This window comes from Phycodurus eques, chromosome 9, assembly GCF_024500275.1.
Source record: "Phycodurus eques isolate BA_2022a chromosome 9, UOR_Pequ_1.1, whole genome shotgun sequence".
NCBI classification, from domain to species: domain Eukaryota; kingdom Metazoa; phylum Chordata; class Actinopteri; order Syngnathiformes; family Syngnathidae; genus Phycodurus; species Phycodurus eques.
In genome coordinates, this window is record NC_084533.1 from 3,183,626 (window position 1) to 3,197,320 (window position 13,695).

Here is a 13,695-nt window from a genome sequence, read left to right on the forward strand (position 1 = left end):
GAGCCCCTTCCTTTTTGCAGTGGTGATGGATAGGCTGACAGATGAGGTTAGAATGGAATCCCCGTGGACCATGATGTTTGCAGATGACATTGTGATCTGCAGTGAAAGCAGGGAGCAGCTGGAGGACCAGTTAGAGAGATGGAGGCATGCACTGGAAAGAAGAGGAATGAAGATTAGCCGAAGTAAAACAGAATATATGTGCATGAATGAGAGGGCTGGTGGGGGAAGAATGAGGCTACAGGGAGAAGCGATAGCAAGGGTGGAGGACTTTAAATACTTGGGGTCAACCGTCCAGAGCAATGGTGAGTGTGGTCAGGAAGTGAAGAAACGGGTCAAAGCAGGTTGGAACGGGTGGAGGAAGGTGTCAGGTGTGTTATGTGACAGAAGAGTCTCTGCTAGGATGAAGGGCAAAGTTTATAAAACAGTAGTGAGGCCAGCCATGATGTACGGATTAGAGACAGTGGCACTGAAGAGACAACAGGAAGCAGAGCTGGAGGTGGCGGAAATGAAGATGTTGAGGTTCGCTCTTGGAGTGACCAGGTAGGATAAAATTAGAAATGAGCTCATCAGAGGGACAGCCAAGGTTCGATGTTTTGGAGACAAAGTTAGAGAGCGCAGACTTCAATGGTTTGGACACGTCCAGAGGAGAAATAGTGAGTATATTGGAAGAAGGATGATGAGGATGGAGCTGCCAGGCAAGAGAGCTCGAGGAAGACCAAAGAGAAGGTTGATGGATGTCGTGAGGGAAGACATGATGGCAGTTGGTGTTCGAGAGGAGGATGCAGGAGATAGGCTTACATGGAAAAGGATGACGCGCTGTGGCGACCCCTAACGGGACAAGCCGAAAGGAAAAGAAGAAGAAGAAGATATATAAGAAATTTAAAAAAAAAACTTCCCAACAAAACAAACAAACTTTAAATAAAACTAATAAGGGACAAACAATGAATACAAAATGTTTAACCCTACTCGTTACTCAGACAAATTTAAAATACTAATGTAAGATGGTTGCTATCAAAATATGTAAACCAGTGCACAGCAGTTGCCAATAGGCTTAAAGCAGTGGGCTACACTGCCATAAAAACAGCACTGTACTCCAAACTTAGTAGTGTACTTCCCAAAGAAAAACCAGCAATGGTTCCTGTGCTGCTGGTGCTCGCATAGTACGGCCGCAAGCGTCACATGACCCTACTTGTGTCCCATCAGCAGAGGAAATCAGTTCCTAGACGTGCGTGTCATACAGGAGAAGGGAAGAAGAGGGCCGCATACTAACACATCGACTGACAGCGCTAATGTTAGCAACAGTTTATGTGCATCCACACACTAGTAGAGGAGGAGACACATACCACTGTAAGAATAGGTGGAAAGGGAATGGGACCGCAGACATGCGTCACATGGAGGAGGGAAGGGAGAGAGAGAAAACCACACACTACCGCATTTATTGGCAGTGCTAACATTAAAAACAATTTACCTGTATCCACACACCGGCAGAGGAGGGGACACTTACGACCATAAGAGGAAAAGGTGGCACAAGATGTGAAACCTGCTCCCATCCGGTTCAGCCACTCTGCGGTGCAATATTAAATTCTTAGTGCCCAGTAGCAAGCTAAACCAAGCAGGTGCGCAGACCAGCCGTGTTACCTGATTGAAGCAAGCTCCTGGCAAGGAGGGGGAGTCATTAGTCTAGGACCCAAAGAGAGTGGGCAGGGAGGTAGTCACTCCTTTTATCCGTGTGCACTTCATGATTGGCTATAGGTGGTGTAATTAGGCTTGGCCGTGAGCATGGGAAGCACAGCTCTCGATGCTGCCATACTACCATGGATGTTTTTGGGATGTGGGAGAAAACCGGAGTACCCGGAGAAAATGGTGGTTAATCCATGTTGTTCCCATGTGCTAAATTGAAGGGGTATATTATTAATTTCGAAATCTGGATTATGACAGATTGGGGAGAGCATACTGGGAGCTAATTGAGATCCTGTCGATTCTAAACTTTGCCACCAAGCCGTTAAGGTGGATGCGATTATTGGATTCTTGAAACATTTATGACGTTTAAGACCAGTAGAAATAAATGGGAGTTTTGGTAGTTTGATGTTGTTGCTGTCTGTTTGTTCCAATTCTAGCCAATAATCACACTCCTCACTGTGGTGCAACCATTTGATGAGGTATTGTAATTGGTTGGCTAAATAATAGTGTTTATAGTTGGGAGCAGTTCCTCCTGTTTACTTTTCTGAAGAGTGGATAAGCTGATTCTATTTTTCTTATTTCTTGAATAAAAATGTATTACACCAGAATTGGGCTTAAATGGAATAATTGAAAATAAATAATGTATAATTTAAATAATATTAACTGTATACTAGGAATACATAAGGTACAATAAGCACTGATCAGCACACTCAAATGAAAATTGATGCCTGTGTGCTCAGTGTGTATTCACTCTATGTACATGTGTGCGAATGACTATGCATAATGTGTAAATGTATGTGAAAGAAAAAATAACATCGCCATTTTCTCCTTGAGTCCCACTCATTGTCACAATCGGCAATGCCGTAAGGGCAGATCCCAAGAAATAGACTCCAGGTCAGAGGTCCAAACAATTTTACTTAAATGGCAGAGCATGTGATGGCGAGACATACGAAACTAAAGGAACTCACCACCAGAGAGAATCAAAAACAGATAACGCAGGGAGACACGACAAACGGTCCGTGTGGTATAATCGTATTGAGCCTAAATTTGGACAGCGGTCAGAATGGCGGCAAAAACGAGTGAATATTCCGACGCCCACACACTGTCACGGTGGCCCCTAAAAAGGCTGATGATTACAATGCATGACAGGTGCGTCACCGATGTCCACGCCCACCCAGACACTGCAACACAAAGAAAAACAACTTGAAACACAGGGCCATGACAGTATCCCCCCCTCAAAGGATGCCTCCTGGCGGACCACCAGGCTTCTGCGGGTGGAGAGAGTGGAAGTCCCGGAGAAGGGACGGATCTAGGATCCAAGAGCGGGGAACCCAGGAACACTCCTCAGGGCTGTAACCCTCCCAGTCGACCAAATACTGTACACCCCTGCCCCTTCTTCTGGAATCCAATAGTTCACCCACCGTGTACACTGGTTCACCATCAACCATCCGTGGAGGAGGAGGAGGAGGCACCGCTGGAGGACACAGGGGGCTGGAGGAAACCGGTTTGAGCAAGGAGACATGGAATACCGGGTGAACTTTCATGGTGGGAGGGAGCCGAAGTTTAACTGCCACCGGGTTGACAACAGAGTCAATTTCGAAAGGACCAATATACCGAGGACCCAGTTTTTTTAGAACCCCCGGGCAAATGCAAATCTCGTGTGGACAACCAGACCTTCTCACCAGGACGGTAGGGAGGAGCTGAGATCCGATGACGATCAGCTAACTGCCTGTTGCGAGCCTCAGTACGGGACAAGGCCGCCCTTGCATCCCGCCACACCCGATGAGCCCTTTGGAGATGGACCTGTACAGACGGGACGACCACCTCCCTCTCCTGAGAAGGGAACAACGGCGGCTGGTAACCGTATGCAGTCATGAGGCGACCGTCCAGTAGCAGAGCAAATGCATATCCCACCCAAGGCAGGTGAGAAGACCACAAGGAGGGGTGCTGATGGCAAACACAGCGAAGAGCAGCCTCCACATCTTGATTCGCCCTCTCAGCCTGGCCGTTCGTCTGCGGATGGAAACCGGATGAACGACTGGAGGACGCCCCCAGCGCTTTGCAGAACAACCTCCAGACCCGAGAGACGAACCGCGGCCCCCTTTCAGACACCAGATCAGCAGGAATACCATGAACTCGGAAGACATGGTCGACAAGGAGATTAGCAGTCTCAAAGGAGGACGGCAGCTTCGGCAGAGCAACGAAACGGGCCATCTTGGAAAATCTGTCGACAACACTCAGGATGACTGAGTTCCCTCCAGACAGCGGAAGGCCCGTGATGATGTCCAAGGCGACGTGGGACCAGGGGCGGGAAGGAATGGGCAGTGGATGAAGAAGACCAGCTGAAGGACGATGGGACATCTTGCTACGGGCACACACTGAGCATGCCACAACATATTCTTTAACGTCCCTGCGTAGTCCCTGCCACCAGAACCGTTGGGAAATGAGGAAAAGTGTCCGACTGACCCCAGGATGGCAAGCGACTCTCGAAGTGTGTCCCCACTTCAACACCTCTGGACGTAAAACGACCGGAACAAACAATTTGCCATCAGGAACACCTCCCGGGGCCTGGACGTCCCTCCCCGCCTCCTCCACCTTCTTCTCAACCTCCCACTGAAGCGCTCCCACCACCTGGGTCCCAGGTAGAATGGTCTCCACAACTGGCTGAACAGCAGCCGGGCCATGCAGCCTAGACAAGGCGTCAGGTTTGCCGTTCTTCAACCCCGGTGATGATGTGTGTGATGATGATGATGATGATGATGATGAAGTCAAAACGGGTAAGGAACAGGGCCCAACGTGCTTGACGGGGGTTGAGTCTTTTAGCAGTCCGGAGGTAAGACAGGTTCTTGTGGTCGGTGAAAACTTTAAAAGGTTCCTTCGTACCCTCCAGCCAATGCCTCCACTCCTGCAGCGCCAGGACAATGGCCAGCAGCTCTCTATTTCCCACATCGTAATTTGCCTCTGCAGGGCTCAGGCGCCTAGAGAAGAAGGCGCAGGGGTGCAGCCTCTGGTCGACCGGGGACCTCTGGGACAGGACCGCCCCCACACCTGAATCAGATGCGTCCACCTCGACAACAAAAGGAATGTCAGGATTAGGATGATGTAACACAGGAGCCTTCACAAAAAATTGTTTAATATGATCAAAGGTCACTTGTGCCTTAGGGGTCCATACAAATGGTATTTTATTGGAAGTCAGTCTAGTCAGAGGTCCCACTTTAAGGCTGTAATCCCGTATAAATCGCCTATAAAAATTAGCAAAACCCAAAAACCTCTGCAACTGCTTCCTAGACGTTGGAGTTGGCCAATCAACCACAGCCTGGATCTTGGCTGGATCGGCCCAAAGCTGGCCCTTCTCCACAATGAACCCCAGAAACTGTACCGACTCCACATGGAACTCACACTTCTCAGCCTTGACGTAAAGACGGTTTTCCATCAAGCGCTGCAACACCATGCGGACATGTTGGCGATGTTCACGTAGATCACGGGAAAAGATTAAGATGTCGTCCAAGTACACAAAACAGAATACATTTATCATGTCCCGGAGCACATCATTAATAAGACACTGAAACACAGCGGGTGCATTCGTGAGTCCAAAAGGCATGACTAAGTATTCAAAATGACCTAATGGAGTATTGAACGCATTCTTCCACTCATCTCCCTCCTTCATCCTCACCAGGTAATAGGCATTTCGCAGATCTAATTTTGTGAACACCTTTGCAGACTGCAAAGGTGCAAACGCCGAGTCCAACAGCGGGAGAGGATACTTATTTTTTATCGTGATGTCGTTAAGACCCCGGAAATCGACACAGAGTCGCAGGGTCCCGTCCTTTTTATCGATAAAAAAAAATCCGGCGCCCACTGGCGACGATGAGGGACGAATCAACCCAGCAACTAGCGAAGTGGAAATATAATTCTTTAATGCCTCTTGCTCAGGCTTGGCTATCTGATACAGCCTCGCACATGGTAGTGGAGCCTCGGGAATCAACTCTACGGAACAGTCGTATGGACGATGCGGAGGCAAAGACTGGGGGCGATCCTTACTGAACACGAGTTGCAAATCATGGTACTCAGCCGGTACTTTAGCCAAATCGATGTGCTCGTCTTGAACACGGGGGGTGGTCATCAACATGGCAGACTGCAGACAATGAGAATGACAAAATAGGCTCCAATTCACAATCTGTAGTTGATCCCAATTAATATCTGGATTATGAAGTTTTAACCACGTTAATCCCAGCACAACTGGAGCAGATTGACAGGGCATAACAAAAAATCGCCGCGATTCGATGTGATTACCAGAGAGCTTTGAACACAGTGGAGCCGTAATGTGTGTTGTAACCGCCAGGAGACGCCCATCCAAATCAAGAACTTTTCTCGGTTTGCTAAATCTGTACAGTGGACAATTTAGAGTCTCTATCACACAGGAGTCCACAAAACACTCATCAGCTCCGGAGTCAATTAACGCGGAAACCTTCACACTGCCGCCAAATCCCGATACTTCGCCCGGCAATTGTAGTCTCTTGTTCGATCCAGTTCTCAATTCACCGGGTACCAAGTCTTCATCAAAATACTCACACAATGAGACGTTCCTTTCGGAGGCAGAAGGTGCTGTCACCACCACCTGGCCGCTCTGCTTAGAACGCGTAGCGTCACTTCCCCGTGAAGGTCTCGCCATGCAGGTGGATACCTTGTGTCCTGGTCGGCCGCAGTACAGACACGCCCCCGCTCTCATGCGTCTCCGACGTTCCGTCTCCGCCAGTCGCCCCCCGCCGAGTTGCATCGGCTCCTCCACGGCCAGGGCCGGCTCCCTCGTCGACGCCGAGGTGGATGGGGGAACACAGGCGGCGTCTTCCATGGCGGACGAAGAATGTCCCGGGGAAGCGGACTCAAAAAAATTGCGCCGTTCAGCCGCCCGCTCGCGCTGCCGTTCCCTCAGTCGATTGTCCAGTCTAATGGCTAGTCCGATCAACTCCTCCAAATTAGTGGTCTCGTCCCGGGCCACCAACTCATCTTTGACGGCAGGACAGAGTCCCCGACGAAAAATGCCGCTCACCGCAACATCGTCGAATCCACTCTCTGCTGCCAGGATGCGGAACGAAATTGAGTATTCGGCTACTGACAAGTCCCCCTGGGAATGGTCCAATAACCGGCTACCGGCTTCCTTGCCCTTGACGGGGTGATCAAAAACTCTCCTCAGTTCAGATTCGAATGCCGGGAAGGAGGAACGTAACCCTGGGTTGGCGCTGCTGACCGCCATCGCCCACGATGCCGCCTGACCCGTAAGTAGACTCATTATAAAAGCCACCTTCGTCTTATCCTGGGCATACGTGACCGGTTGTTGGTCAAATACTAGAGTAAATTGAAAAATAAATTGACCGCAGCCGCCGAGCTCCCCAGCATAACGAGGTGGATTTGGGAGACAAGCTTCCCTGGCGGGTGGCGCCGCGACCACCGTGTTGGTAGTGGGTGCTTTTGCCAGAACCGGAGGTAATCCAAGTGCACACACCTGATCAACCCAAGAACTCAGAGTACTGAGATGGGTCATTAACGCCGTAATTGCCTCCCTGAGCTCGTGTAACGATGTCTCGTGTCTCCCTACCAAATGTCCCTGACTTGCCAACGCGTGGCGAAAAAAGTCTGAGTTTGTGGGATCCATTTCTGGTCGGAATATTCTGTCACAATCGGCAATGCCGTAAGGGCAGATCCCAAGAAATAGACTCCAGGTCAGAGGTCCAAACAATTTTACTTAAATGGCAGAGCATGTGATGGCGAGACATACGAAACTAAAGGAACTCACCACCAGAGAGAATCAAAAACAGATAACGCAGGGAGACACGACAAACGGTCCGTGTGGTATAATCGTATTGAGCCTCAATTTGGACAGCGGTCAGAACGGCGGCAAAAACGAGTGAATATTCCGACGCCCACACACTGTCACGGTGGCCCCTAAAAAGGCTGATGATTACAATGCATGACAGGTGTGTTACCGATGTCCACGCCCACCCAGACACTGCAACACAAAGAAAAACAACTTGAAACACAGGGCCATGACACTCATGTAGGAGTGATTGAAGCTGCCCATTTGCCTCTGTGAGTATTGTATAGAATAAATTCAGGGGGGCATCCAAACGGGTTGTGGTGGGCTTGAACCAACCAGTAGATAAAGCGGCTGAAATAAATATTTAACACATCACCATTTTTCTCATTACATATATTTCCCATGGTGCGATTGACATGAAATTTTCACCAATTGTTGGGAACAACCCAAATAATCCATACATACAAATAAAGTAGAACAGATAAGATCAGAAATTAAGTTGTGTGTAATAATGTGAAATGACACATGGAAAAAGTATCGAACACATGAAGATAGGGAGGTGCAAAAAGGCCTGGAAAGCAAAGACAACACCTAAAATCTATCAATAATCAAACAGCAAGCAGACCCTTGTCAGTGCAAATGAATATCAGCTGGTTCAGTCCTAATTGATGTCCTACAAAAAGGTGTCATTTCCAAGGTGTGAGTCAAGACACATCCCATGATGAGTAAGAGCCTAGAGCTGTCTCAAGACCATCGCAAAGTAATTGCTACAAAACATAAGGATGGCATTGGTGACAGGAGTGTAGCGGACATGTCATGCAAAAGATGCCACCCGGCACCCCGAGCCTCGCACTACTGCCGCTCCCCGCCGAGGTAGACGTTAACTCCAGAGTCACACGCAAACTCTAAACGGATTAACACAATAAACTATCTTCAACAAGACACAGACGTTTGCGTTGCCATGCCGACGGGAAATGGATCGTATCTGCATGGTACTTCAAAGCAGAGACCCAAGGAGCCTAAGTTCGCCCCCGGACGGTAAATTAATTAACTCCCCGCCAGTCGAAGGATTGGACCCACAGAGGCACCTCCACCCTGCTGAGTGATGGCAACAGGCAATAGCGACACCCACGGGTGACGTAACGACAGTACAGACATGGGTTCATAAGACAGTCTGTGACTCGGCCTGGAGTCAATATTTTAAGAACTTTATATGAACGCCACTAGTGACTGTATTGCTGCAAACTTGAATGTCTAACGTCAAATGTGTTGTTAACTGAACCGGATTAAATGTCTTACCCCACACCACAAATGTCACATGAAAATAGTAATGTTCTCCACACCACATAACATTTGAAACATTCATTACAGGTATGAAAGAGGATGAGCGTTGAACAATGCAGGGTGGGAAAATGGTCACATTATCTTAAACTCAATAATTAATATTTTATTCCACTGGTTTTAAACCACAAAATAATCATAGAATGGCAAAAATAATGCCGAAAGGCAGTCCAGGCCCTCGGTGTTCGCGAAGGTGGTAGAAAAGGAGGGGGGTAAACCCTCCCTTTTTGCCCCGTTCTGGCCATAAAAGGGGCCGGAGCTGGGAGAAGTTGAGATGTTTTTTGAGTCTTGGAGAAGTCTTCCTTTGGTCACCCCGACCAACTTGCCGACGACCGCGCCAGGCAGGACGCCCACCTCTCCCGAGGTGGCAAGGACATATCAGACGATCCCCGGCGGCAGCGCTTCCTGAAAGCGCTCCGAGCCACCCTGCTTGGGGGCCCGAACTCAGTCTGAGGGAACGCAGGCGGACGCAACGCGCCCGCTCCGAACGTCACCCGAGAGACGTCCTGCCTGAGAACTCGTTGGCCTCCTCTTTTTCCTCCCTCCCTTCCGTCAAATCCACCTGTTCCCGTTGCGGACCGGGCCGGCCGAACACTCGGGAGCCTGACTCGCCTGCCTCAAACGTGTTCGAGACATGTAAATCCAACATTGTGGTCTACTAAAAGTACGGATTAGTGCATATTTGGGTTAATATTAACGAGACTAGGAGTCCTCAGCTATATACATTCACTAAAGGCCCATTCTGCTCATCTCACGTCACAAATCCCTTCCTTTGCTAATGTTCATAGATACCTTGTTTGTTTTGTGTTTGTCTGTCTTTTATCCTATAGAAACCCCTTTTTATTTTAACATTTTCGATAAAATTCACAACTTGCATTGATTATGTGTGTGTTTGGGCTCGGAACAAAACCTCTAGAAAGTCTAGAACTCAAAGTTCCTAAAATGTAGCCAACATCCGATAAGAGACTGATTATAAAGGTTTGTCGTCCTTTTGCCTCAAGTTAAACTTGTAAAAATATGACGTGGTGCCCCTCATATCTATCAAATATCTTGATTTATAACACAGTAATTTAAAATTACGATAACCCGGAAGTGACGCTGGCGCCGCTTCCAACTCATTGTTTCCTTCTAAATTACGCACAATTTTTACAAATCCAATAAACGCTACAGGGGCATATCTAAATCTCCATGTTAGCAAGCTATAGACCCATCTCAAATCTCCCTTTCATAGCCAAAATTGTTGAGAAAGTTTGTTTTAATCAACTCAGCAATTTCTTGAACTTAAATTGACTTTTTGACAAATTTCAATCAGGTTTACAAACTCATCACAGTACAGAATCTGCTCTTATCAAAGTGCTAAATGACATAAGGTTGAATACTGACTCGGGAAAGGTGTCAATTCTGGTCTTGTTGGATCTCAGTGCGGCTTTTGATACGGTGGATCATAATATACTGCTGAACAGGTAGGACTAAATGGAACTCCAATTCTAAAGTCTTTACACTGGCTTCCAGTCAGCTTTAGAATAGGTTTTAAAGTTCTGCTACTGGTCTATAAATCACGAAATGGTTTAAGTCCTAAATACATGAAATAAATGCTAATGGGATATAAACCCAGTAGGGGTCTGAGATCGACAGACTCAGGTCAAATAGTGGATCACCGAGTCCAAAGCAAAGATGGTGAAGCAGCATTTTGCTATTATGCTGCACGCAAATGGAGTAAATTGTCAACAGAAGTGATGTCAGCCCCAAGTATGAATGTTTTTAAATCCAGATTAAAAACTATTCTTTTTTTCTCATGCTTTTTAGAGTATTTCCAATTTTAAATGATATTTCTTGCACTGTACGCTGTTTTAATTGTACTTTCATTGTAAAATTTTTTCTCTTTGTTTTAAATAATTGTAAGCTGTTTTTTTTCTTTGTTTTTAAATGCTTTTACTCATATAAAGCACATTGAGTTACCTTGTGTATGAATTGCGCTATATAAATAAATTTGCTTTGCTTTGCTATAAGCTTCTGAATGTTCTAGTGAGCACTGTTGTGGCCATAATACTTAAGTGGAAAGCTAATCATACCACCATAAATTTGTCTTGATTAGGTGCTCCTCGCAAGATTTCTGATAAAGGAGCACAAAGAATAATCAGAAGAGTTGTCCAAGAGCCAAGGACCACCTGTCGAGAGCTTCAAAAAGACCTGGAATTAGCAAATACTCTTGTCACAAGGAAAACATTGAGTAATGCACTCCACCGCCTTGGCCTGTATGCACTCTCATCACGCAGACCCCATTGCTTAAAAAAAAAAGCATGTCAACGCTCGTTTAAAGTTTGCTGAACAACATTTGGACAAAGCAGTTAAATACTGGGAGAATATAATCTGGTAGGATTAGAGCAAAATTGAATTTTGGAGGCCATAATGCACACCACGTTTGGAGGAGAAATGGCACTGCACATCACTCTAAAAACACCATACCAACAATGAAGTTCGGAGGTGCGAATATGATGGTGTGGAGCTGCTTTTCAGCAAATGGTACTGGTGAACTTCACATTAATGAAGGAAGGATGACTGGGCAAATCTACTGAGACATTCTTGACAAAAATCTGCTGCCATCTACGAGGATGATGAAAATGAAACGAGGATGGACATTTCATCAGGATAATGAGCCAAAACATAATGCAAAGGAAACTCTCAATTGGTTTCAAAGAAAATAAATATCGCTGCTAGAATGGCCCAGCCAATCACCTGATTTGAATACAATCGAAACTCAATGGAAAGAACTGAAACTCAAGTTCCATAAAAGACATTCACGGAACCTTCAAGATTGGAAGGCTGCTCGTGTGGAGGAATGGGCCATAAACACCCTAAAGCATGCATGCGACTAGTTTCTCCATACAGGACGCGTCTTGAAGCTGTCATTGCAAACAAAGATGTTTGTACAAAGTATTAAATAAATACCATTGGCGTGTTCAATACCTTTTCCCTGTGTCATTTCACATTATTACTTCTTTTCCTTTCGGCTTGTCCCTTTAGGGGTCGCCACAGCGCGTCATCCTATTCCATGTAAGCCTATCTCCTGCATCCTCCTCTCCAACACCAACTGCCCTTATGTCTTCCCTCACGACATCCATCAACCTTTTCTTTGGTCTTCCTCAAGCTCTCTTGCCTGGCAGCTCCATCCTCAACATCCTGCTACCAATATACTCTTTATTTCTCCTCTGGATGTGTCCAAACCATGGAAGTCTGCTCTCTCTAACGTTTTCTCCAAAAAATCGAACTTTGGCTGTACCTCTGATGAGCTCATTTCTAATTTTATCCAACCTGGTCACTCCAAGAGTGAACCTCAACATCTTCATTTCCACCACCTCCAGCTCTGCTTCCTGTTGTCTCTTCAGTGCCACTGTCTCTAATCCGTGGATCATGGCTGGCCTCACCACTGTTTTATCAACTTTGCCCTTCATCCGAGCAGAGACTCATCTGTCACATAACACACCTGACACCTTCCTCCACCCGTTCCAACCTGCTTGGACGGTTTTCTTCACTTCCTGACCAGACTCACCGTTGCTCTGGACGGTTGACCCCAAGTATCTAAAGTCCTCCACCCTTGCTATTTCTTCTCCCTGTAGCCTCACTCTTCCCCAAAAGCCCCTCTCATTCATGCACATATATTCTCTTACTTCGGCTAATCTCCATTCCTCTGCTTTCCAGTGCATGTTTCCATCTTTCTAACTGTTCCTCCACCTGCTCCCTGCTTTCACTGCAGATCACAATGTCATCTGCAAACATCATTGTCCACGGGGATTCCAGTCTAACCTCATTTGTCAGCCTATCCATCACCACTGCAAACAGGAAGGGGCTCAGGGCTGATCCCTGGTAAAGTCCCACCTCCACCTTAAATTCATCTGTCATACCTACAGCACACCTCACCGCTGTTCTGCTGCCCTCGTACATGTCCTGTATTATTCTAACATACTTCTCTGCCACTCCAGACTTCCGCATGCAGTACCACAGTTCCTCTCTGGGTACTCTGTCATAGGCTTTGTCTGGATCTACAAAGACACAATGTAGCTCCTTCTGACATTCTCTGTACTTTTCCATCAATATCCTCAAGGCAAATAACTTCCTTGTGTGGCTCATCAACTTTATTCCTCGATAACTCCCACAGCTCTGCACCTCACCCTTGTTCTTAAAAGTGGGCACCAGCACACTTTTCCTCCTTTGCTCAGGCATCTTCTCACGCGCTAGAATTCTATTGAACAAGCTGGTCAAAAACTCCATAGCCACCTAGATGCTTCCATACCTCCACAGGAATGTCATCACGACCAACTGCCTTTCCATTTTTCCTCCTCTTTAATGCCTTTCTAACTTCCCCCTTACTAATCATTGCCACTTCCTGGTCCACCACACTTGCCTCTTCTACCCTCCCTTCTCTCTCATTTTCCTCATTCATCAACTCCTCAAAGTATTCTTTCCATCTAGCTAGCACACTGCTGGTACCAGTCAACATATTTTCATCTCTATCCTTAATCACCCTAACCTTCTGCACATCCTTCCCATCTCTATCCCTCTGTCTGGCCAACCTGTATAGATCCTTTTCTCCTTCTTTAGTGTCCAACCTGCCATACATGTCATCGTATGCCTCTTGTTTGGCCTTTGCCACCTCTACCTTTGCCCTATGTGTCATGTGTGTGTGTGTGTGTGTGCGTGTGTGCCAGGTTTTGTCTTCCTCTCTCGTTTCTCACACACCTGCTCCTGTGAGCATCTTCACCACCTGTGCCTCGTTCACCCTAATTACCTATTGTATTTAACCTCGTGTCTCATTCCCTCTCGTTGCCAGTTCGTTGTTGTTCTTAGGGTTTGCAAACTTC